Source organism: Pleurodeles waltl, chromosome 5 (assembly GCF_031143425.1).
Source record: "Pleurodeles waltl isolate 20211129_DDA chromosome 5, aPleWal1.hap1.20221129, whole genome shotgun sequence".
Taxonomy (NCBI): domain Eukaryota; kingdom Metazoa; phylum Chordata; class Amphibia; order Caudata; family Salamandridae; genus Pleurodeles; species Pleurodeles waltl.
This window is the reverse complement of record NC_090444.1, coordinates 1,695,290,899-1,695,301,189: the sequence shown is the minus strand read 5'-3', so window position 1 is coordinate 1,695,301,189 and position 10,291 is coordinate 1,695,290,899.

Here is a 10,291-nt window from a genome sequence, read left to right as displayed (position 1 = left end):
ATTAAAATAAAATTAATTTGGGAATAAGGCGGAGGCTTAGCCATAAATAGCAAGGAATTTCTGAATTGCACGTTTGAACAGATATCAAATCTTCTGCATGAGGAGGGTGAACTGCACTTTTTTTTAGATTAAGACCCTGTACAAATGCAACCTTTGCTGGCCTTTTGATTTATCGCCCACTGGGTCCACGGATAAAGCACTTCACTTTGTGGGGATAGGCTCTGGACCCATTCTTCACATGTCCTAATTTTACTACTCTAGGCAGTTTTAATTTTCCTTTGGAGGATTCCACTAACAGGCTCCACTCTGCTGTTAGAGCAAATGATCAATTTTGGCTTTAAGCAGCTAATTTACGCGGCTACCCATAGTGCAACACACACCCTGGGCAGTATTTTTACCAATACTACTGATTGTCATGTTAGACTTTGTCCCCCTTAGCTGGTCAGACCACCAGGTGGTACTGTTTACGTTTTCTCTACCCCCGACAAAGATAGGAAAAAAAAAACATAAAATGGGCCCCAAGTCTACAGAAACGAAAACAAGATTATTCCAGAAGAGTTTCAGTTAGTTCTTAACACTTCACTAACAGATGTAGATCCTGATTTGGAACATACATCAGAAGCTGCCACTGGCTGGCTCAAGGCAGGCTTAGATAAGGGAGCACCAATACGAGTTAAACACCCAACTAAGAGTAAAGTGTCAGAGCCACAGTATTCTGAAAAACTCAGGGGCATATTCACAATCTTTTCGCACAGGGCAGTACTGCATGCCTTCTTGCTGCGCTGACCTATGTCAAAAGAAAAGGGAAGGAATGTGCTACATCTATAAGATGCCGCACATTTCTGTCTTTTTCCCCTGCACTGGCGCACAATGTGCCACCATGCACCAATGCAGGCACCCTTGAACCATGCTGCTGGAACACCTTCCTTCACAAAAACGAACATCAGAGGCATTGTCCTCTTTTTCTGTGCTGCATAGTGCAGCACACATAGAAAAAGGAAACTCGAGGAGAAATAGAGGCATTTCTCCTCATTGTGCCTCCCTTACACATACTCTGGGGAGGCGTAAGGTTTTGACACATTCCCAGGTTTACTAAATCTTGTAAATCTGGGAATGTGTCAAATGCCAAGGGTGTTACGTGGGAACACCCACCATAACGCCCATGGCATGTCCCCCTGTTGCAAGGTGAGTCAACTCAGTCCATATTTACAAGGCCATGAAAGGCCACGCACTAACTATAGCCCTGCAGTGTGCACCACCAGACCGTCATTAAAAGTGATGTTCCAGAGGCGCAGAGGTGCTTGTAAATATGCCCCTCAGAGAGCTGAGGCAGCAATTTTGTAGGCAGGAGCGGAAGTGGTGGACCTTCCTAGATCCAATGAATGGACAAACACAAAGCCCTATTAGCCACACATAAGCTTATTATCACTGACGCTAAGTCCACCTACTATACTCTGAAAATTATGTCAGCCAGCAATTTCACACACAAAACGTTTGAAGTTGTTAAAAATCGGTCTAGTCTACCAAGCAAGCAACAGATCAATGCCTCCCAAACTGTGATAACCTGGCAACTTTCTTCAGGAACAAAATACTGAATATATACTCGGAATGTAGTGCCTCCAAAACCTTTGAGGAGCTCAATGTAACTCGAGTTCCCCTCTTCAGCTCCTTCGTTGCAGGCTTTTTCACTGATTTCAGTACACCAGGTCAAGGAGATGCTGAGGAGTATTAAATCAAGCTCCCCCCATCGACCTGTGTCTCCACAAATTCCGCAGCTGGCCCCTGATCCAGTAACAGAGATGTTAGAAAATATTTAGAACCACATTCTGACCCCTGGAGTCATTCCCAGGACCTGGAAGGACACTATTATTATTCCTCTGTGTAAGGAAATGCCTCCTTGGCATGGTTGCCCCCTGACTTTTTGCCTTTGCTGATGCTATGTTTACAATTGAAAGTGTGCTGAGGCCTGCTAACCAGGCCCCAGCACCAGTGTTCTTTCCCTAACCTGTACTTTTGTATCCACAATTGGCAGACCCTGGCATCCAGATAAGTCCCTTGTAACTGGTACTTCTAGTACCAAGGGCCCTGATGCCAAGGAAGGTCTCTAAGGGCTGCAGCATGTCTTATGCCACCCTGGAGACCTCTCACTCAGCACAGACACACTGCTTGCCAGCTTGTGTGTGCTAGTGAGGACAAAACGAGTAAGTCGACATGGCACTCCCCTCAGGGTGCCATGCCAGCCTCTCACTGCCTATGCAGTATAGGTAAGCCACCCCTCTAGCAGGCCTTACAGCCCTAAGGCAGGGTGCACTATACCATAGGTGAGGGTACCAGTGCATGAGCATGGTGCCCCTACAGTGTCTAAACAAAACCTTAGACATTGTAAGTGCAGGGTAGCCATAAGAGTATATGGTCTGGGAGTCTGTCAAACACGAACTCCACAGCACCATAATGGCTACACTGAAAACTGGGAAGTTTGGTATCAAACTTCTCAGCACAATAAATGCACACTGATGCCAGTGTACATTTTATTGTAAAATACACCACAGAGGGCACCTTAGAGGTGCCCCCTGAAACTTAACCGACTATCTGTGTAGGCTGACTAGTTTTAGCAGCCTGCCACAAACCGAGACATGTTGCTGGCCCCATGGGGAGAGTGCCTTTGTCACTCTGAGGCCAGTAACAAAGCCTGCACTGGGTGGAGATGCTAACACCTTCCCCAGGCAGGAATTGTCACACCTGGCGGTGAGCCTCAAAGGCTCACCTCCTTTGTGCCAACCCAGCAGGACACTCCAGCTAGTGGAGTTGCCCGCCCCCTCCGGCCAGGCCCCACTTTTGGCGGCAAGGCCGGAGAAAATAATGAGAAAAACAAGGAGGAGTCACTGGCCAGTCAGGACAGCCCCTAAGGTGTCCTGAGCTGAGGTGACTCTAACTTTTAGAAATCCTCCATCTTGCAGATGGAGGATTCCCCCAATAGGGTTAGGATTGTGACCCCCTCCCCTTGGGAGGAGGCACAAAGAGGGTGTACCCACCCTCAGGGCTAGTAGCCATTGGCTACTAACCCCCCAGACCTAAACACGCCCTTAAATTTAGTATTTAAGGGCTACCCTGAACCCTAGAAAATTAGATTCCTGCAACTACAAGAAGAAGGACTGCCTAGCTGAAAACCCCTGCAGCGGAAGACCAGAAGACGACAACTGCCTTGGCTCCAGAAACTCACCGGCCTGTCTCCTGCCTTCCAAAGATCCTGCTCCAGCGACGCCTTCCAAAGGGACCAGCGACCTCGACATCCTCGGAGGACTGCCCCTGCTTCGAAAAGACAAGAAACTCCCGAGGACAGCGGACCTGCTCCAAGAAAAGCTGCAACTTTGTTTCCAGCAGCTCTAAAGAACCCTGCAAGCTCCCCGCAAGAAGCGTGAGACTTGCAACACTGCACCCGGCGACCCCGACTCGGCTGGTGGCGATCCAACACCTCAGGAGGGACCCCAGGACTACTCTGATACTGTGAGTACCAAAACCTGTCCCCCCTGAGCCCCCACAGCGCCGCCTGCAGAGGGAATCCCGAGGCTTCCCCTGACCGCGACTCTTTGAACCTAAAGTCCCGACGCCTGGGAGAGACCCTGCACCCGCAGCCCCCAGGACCTGAAGGACCGGACTTTCGCTGGAGAAGTGACCCCCAGGAGTCCCTCTCCCTTGCCCAAGTGGAGGTTTCCCCGAGGAACCCCCCCCTTGCCTGCCTGCAGCGCTGAAGAGATCCCGAGATCTCTCATAGACTAACATTGCAAACCCGACGCTTGTTTCTACACTGCACCCGGCCGCCCCCGCGCTGCTGAGGGTGAAATTTCTGTGTGGACTTGTGTCCCCCCCGGTGCCCTACAAAACCCCCCTGGTCTGCCCTCCGAAGACGCGGGTACTTACCTGCAAGCAGACCGGAACCGGGGCACCCCCTTCTCTCCATTCTAGCCTATGTGTTTTGGGCACCACTTTGAACTCTGCACCTGACCGGCCCTGAGCTGCTGGTGTGGTGACTTTGGGGTTGCTCTGAACCCCCAACGGTGGGCTACCTTGGACCAAGAACTAAGCCCTGTAAGTGTCTTACTTACCTGGTTAACCTAACAAATACTTACCTCCCCTAGGAACTGTGAAAATTGCACTGTGTCCACTTTTAAAACAGCTATTTGTGAATAACTTGAAAAGTATACATGCAATTTTGATGATTTGAAGTTCCTAAAGTACTTACCTGCAATACCTTTCGAATGAGATATTACATGTAGAATTTGAACCTGTGGTTCTTAAAATAAACTAAGAAAATATATTTTTCTATATAAAAACCTATTGGCTGGATTTGTCTCTGAGTGTGTGTACCTCATTTATTGTCTATGTGTATGTACAACAAATGCTTAACACTACTCCTTGGATAAGCCTACTGCTCGACCACACTACCACAAAATAGAGCATTAGTATTATCTATTTTTACCACTATTTTACCTCTAAGGGGAACCCTTGGACTCTGTGCATGCTATTCCTTACTTTGAAATAGCACATACAGAGCCAACTTCCTACATTGGTGGATCAGCGGTGGGGTACAAGACTTTGCATTTGCTGGACTACTCAGCCAATACCTGATCACACGACAAATTCCAAAATTGTCATTAGAAATTGATTTTTGCAATTTGAAAAGTTTTCTAAATTCTTTAAAGTCCTGCTAGGGCCTTGTGTTAGTCCCTGTTAGCATTTCTTTTAGAGTTTAAAAGTTTGTAAAAGTTTGAATTAGATTCTAGAACCAGTTGTAGATTCTTAAAAAGTATTCCAACTTTTAGAAGCAAAATGTCTAGCACAGATGTGACTGTGGTGGAACTCGACACCACACCTTACCTCCATCTTAAGATGAGGGAGCTAAGGTCACTCTGTAAAATAAAGAAAATAACAATGGGCCCCAAACCTACCAAAATACAGCTCCAGGAGCTTTTGGCAGAGTTTGAAAAGGCCAACCCCTCTGAGGGTGGCAACTCAGAGGAAGAGGATAGTGACTTGGAGGAAAATTCCCCCCTACCAGTCCTATCTAGGGAGAACAGGGTCCCTCAAACCCTGACTCCTAAAATAATAGTCAGAGATGCTGGTTCCCTCACAGGAGAGACCAACACCTCTGAAATCACTGAGGATAGCCCCAGTGAAGAGGACATCCAGTTAGCCAGGATGGCCAAAAGATTGGCTTTGGAAAGACAGATCCTAGCCATAGAGAGGGAAAGACAAGAGATGGGCCTAGGACCCATCAATGGTGGCAGCAACATAAATAGGGTCAGAGATTCTCCTGACATGTTGAAAATCCCTAAAGGGATTGTAACTAAATATGAAGATGGTGATGACATCACCAAATGGTTCACAGCTTTTGAGAGGGCTTGTGTAACCAGAAAAGTGAACAGATCTCACTGGGGTGCTCTCCTTTGGGAAATGTTCACAGGAAAGTGTAGGGATAGACTCCTCACACTCTCTGGACAAGATGCAGAATCTTATGACCTCATGAAGGGTACCCTGATTGAGGGCTTTGGATTCTCCACTGAGGAGTACAGGATTAGGTTCAGGGGGGCTCAAAAATCCTCGAGCCAGACCTGGGTTGACTTTGTTGACTACTCAGTGAAAACACTAGATGGTTGGATTCAAGGCAGTGGTGTAAGTAATTATGATGGGCTGTACAATTTATTTGTGAAAGAACACCTGTTAAGTAATTGTTTCAATGATAAACTGCATCAGCATCTGGTAGACCTAGGACCAATTTCTCCCCAAGAATTGGGAAAGAAGGCGGACCATTGGGTCAAGACAAGGGTGTCCAAGACTTCAACAGGGGGTGACCAAAAGAAAGGGGTCACAAAGACTCCCCAGGGGAAGGGTGATGAGACAACCAAAACTAAAAATAGTAAAGAGTCTTCTACAGGCCCCCAAAAACCTGCACAGGAGGGTGGGCCCAGAGCCTCTTCACAAAACAATGGGTACAAGGGTAAAAACTTTGATCCCAAAAAGGCCTGGTGTCATAGCTGTAAACAGCATGGACACCAAACTGGAGACAAGGCCTGTCCCAAGAAAGGTTCCACTCCAAACTCCCATCCAGGTAACACTGGTATGGCTAGTCTCCAAGTGGGATCAACAGTGTGCCCAGAGCAAATCAGGGTCCACACTGAAGCTACTCTAGTTTCTGAGGGTGGGGTGGATTTAGCCACACTAGCTGTCTGGCCGCCTAACATGCAAAAATACAGACAGCAACTCTTAATTAATGGGACTAGAATAGAGGGCCTGAGGGATACAGGTGCCAGTGTCACCATGGTGACAGAGAAACTGGTTTCCCCTGGCCAATACCTGACTGGAAAAACTTACACAGTCACCAACACTGACAATCAGAAAAAAGTACATCCCATGGCAATGGTTACTTTAGAATGGGGAGGGGTCAATGGCCTGAAACAGGTGGTGGTCTCCTCAAATATCCCAGTGGACTGTCTGCTTGGAAATGACCTGGAGTCCTCAGCATGGGCTGAGGTAGAACTAAAAACCCATGCAGCAATGCTGGGTATCCCTGAACTGGTGTGTGTGAAAACAAGAGCACAATGCAAGGCACAGGGTGAACAAGTAGAGCTGGAGTCTGGAAGAATGGCCCAGCCTACCAAGAGGAAAGGAAAGTCAGTTGGGAAACCAACTGCAACACAGCAAAAGAAAGGGAACCTCTCTTCTCAGGAAGAAGTTCTGCCCTCTGAGGGAACTGAGCCTTTGGAGCTTGAACCTTACCAGGTTGAGCTCTTAGGCCCAGGGGGACCCTCAAGGGAGGAGCTGTGTAAGGGACAAGAAACCTGTCCCTCTCTTGAAGGCCTTAGGCAGCAAGCTGCTGAAGAGTCCAAAGGCAAGAAAAATGGAACGCATAGGGTCTATTGGGAAGATGGACTCCTGTACACTGAGGCCAGAGACCCCAAACCTGGTGCCACTAGGAGAGTGGTAGTGCCTCAGCTGTTCAGAGAGTTCATCCTAACATTGGCCCATGACATTCCCCTTGCTGGACATTTGGGACAAACCAAGACGTGGGAGAGGTTAGTCAACCACTTCTACTGGCCCAATATGTCCAACATGGTTAAGGAGTTTTGCCTCTCCTGCCCCACCTGTCAAGCCAGTGGTAAGACAGGTGGGCATCCAAAGGCCCCCCTCATTCCACTTCCAGTGGTGGGGGTTCCCTTTGAAAGAGTGGGTGTGGACATAGTTGGTCCACTAGAACCTCCCACAGCCTCAGGAAATATGTATATCCTGGTAGTAGTGGATCATGCTACCAGGTATCCTGAAGCTATTCCCCTTAGGTCGACTACTGCCCCTGCAGTAGCCAAGGCCCTCATTGGTATCTTTACCAGAGTGGGTTTCCCTAAGGAGGTGGTGTCTGACAGGGGTACCAACTTCATGTCAGCATACCTAAAGCACATGTGGAATGAGTGTGGAGTGACTTATAAATTCACTACACCATACCATCCACAAACTAATGGCTTAGTTGAGAGATTCAACAAGACATTAAAGGGCATGATCATGGGGCTCCCAGAAAAACTCAAAAGGAGATGGGATGTCCTCTTGCCATGCCTGCTTTTCGCTTACAGAGAGGTGCCACAGAAGGGAGTAGGATTCTCACCCTTTGAACTTCTGTTTGGTCATCCTGTAAGGGGACCACTTGCCCTTGTTAAAGAAGGCTGGGAGAGACCTCTCCATGAGCCTAAACAGGACATAGTGGACTATGTACTTGGCCTTCGCTCTAGAATGGCAGAGTACATGGAAAAGGCAACCAAAAACCTTGAGGCCAGCCAACAGCTCCAGAAGTTTTGGTATGACCAAAAGGCTGCACTGGTTGAGTTCCAACCAGGGCAGAAAGTCTGGGTTCTGGAGCCTGTGGCTCCCAGGGCACTCCAGGACAAATGGAGTGGCCCTTACCCAGTACTAGAGAGGAAGAGTCAGGTCACCTACCTGGTGGACCTGGGCACAAGCAGGAGCCCCAAGAGGGTGATCCATGTAAACCGCCTTAAGCTCTTCCACGACAGGGCTGATGTCAATCTGTTGATGGTAACAGATGAGGATCAGGAGGCAGAGAGTGAACCTCTCCCTGATCTTCTGTCATCAGACCCAAAAGATGGCACAGTAGATGGAGTGATCTACTCAGACACCCTCTCTGGCCAACAGCAAGCTGATTGTAGGAGAGTCCTACAACAGTTTCCTGAACTCTTCTCCTTAACCCCTGGTCAGACACACCTGTGTACCCATGATGTGGACACAGGAGACAGCATGCCTGTCAAGAACAAAATCTTTAGACAATCTGACCATGTTAAGGAAAGCATCAAGGTGGAAGTCCACAAGATGCTGGAATTGGGAGTAATTGAGCGCTCTGACAGCCCCTGGGCTAGCCCAGTGGTCTTAGTCCCCAAACCTCACACCAAAGATGGAAAGAAAGAGATGAGGTTTTGTGTGGACTACAGAGGGCTCAATTCTGTCACCAAGACAGATGCCCATCCAATTCCAAGAGCTGATGAGCTCATTGATAAATTAGGTGCTGCCAAATTTCTAAGTACCTTTGACTTGACAGCAGGGTACTGGCAAATAAAAATGGCACCTGGAGCAAAAGAAAAGACAGCATTCTCCACACCTGATGGGCATTATCAGTTTACTGTTATGCCCTTTGGTTTAAAGAATGCCCCTGCCACCTTCCAAAGGTTGGTGAATCAAGTCCTTGCTGGCTTGGAGTCCTTTAGCACAGCTTATCTTGATGATATTGCTGTCTTTAGCTCCACCTGGCAGGATCACCTGGTCCACCTGAGGAAGGTTTTGAAGGCTCTGCAATCTGCAGGCCTCTCTATCAAGGCATCCAAATGCCAGATAGGGCAGGGAACTGTGGTTTACTTGGGACACCTTGTAGGTGGAGGCCAAGTTCAGCCACTCCAACCCAAGATCCAGACTATTCTGGACTGGGTAGCTCCAAAAACCCAGACTCAAGTCAGGGCATTCCTTGGCTTGACTGGGTATTACAGGAGGTTTGTGAAGGGATATGGATCCATTGTGACAGCCCTCACTGAACTCACCTCCAAGAAAATGCCCAAGAAAGTGAACTGGACTGTGGAATGCCAACAGGCCTTTGACACCCTGAAACAAGCAATGTGCTCCGCACCAGTTCTAAAAGCTCCAGATTATTCTAAGCAGTTCATTGTGCAGACTGATGCCTCTGAACATGGGATAGGGGCAGTTTTGTCCCAAACAAATGATGATGGCCTTGACCAGCCTGTTGCTTTCATTAGCAGGAGGTTACTCCCCAGGGAGCAGCGTTGGAGTGCCATTGAGAGGGAGGCCTTTGCTGTGGTTTGGTCCCTGAAGAAGCTGAGACCATACCTCTTTGGGACTCACTTCCTAGTTCAAACTGACCACAGACCTCTCAAATGGCTGATGCAAATGAAAGGTGAAAATCCTAAACTGTTGAGGTGGTCCATCTCCCTACAGGGAATGGACTTTATAGTGGAACACAGACCTGGGACTGCCCATGCCAATGCAGATGGCCTTTCCAGGTTCTTCCACTTAGAAAATGAAGACTCTCTTGGGAAAGGTTAGTCTCATCCTCTTTCGTTTGGGGGGGGGTTGTGTAAGGAAATGCCTCCTTGGCATGGTTGCCCCCTGACTTTTTGCCTTTGCTGATGCTATGTTTACAATTGAAAGTGTGCTGAGGCCTGCTAACCAGGCCCCAGCACCAGTGTTCTTTCCCTAACCTGTACTTTTGTATCCACAATTGGCAGACCCTGGCATCCAGATAAGTCCCTTGTAACTGGTACTTCTAGTACCAAGGGCCCTGATGCCAAGGAAGGTCTCTAAGGGCTGCAGCATGTCTTATGCCACCCTGGAGACCTCTCACTCAGCACAGACACACTGCTTGCCAGCTTGTGTGTGCTAGTGAGGACAAAACGAGTAAGTCGACATGGCACTCCCCTCAGGGTGCCATGCCAGCCTCTCACTGCCTATGCAGTATAGGTAAGCCACCCCTCTAGCAGGCCTTACAGCCCTAAGGCAGGGTGCACTATACCATAGGTGAGGGTACCAGTGCATGAGCATGGTGCCCCTACAGTGTCTAAACAAAACCTTAGACATTGTAAGTGCAGGGTAGCCATAAGAGTATATGGTCTGGGAGTCTGTCAAACACGAACTCCACAGCACCATAATGGCTACACTGAAAACTGGGAAGTTTGGTATCAAACTTCTCAGCACAATAAATGCACACTGATGCCAGTGTACATTTTATTGT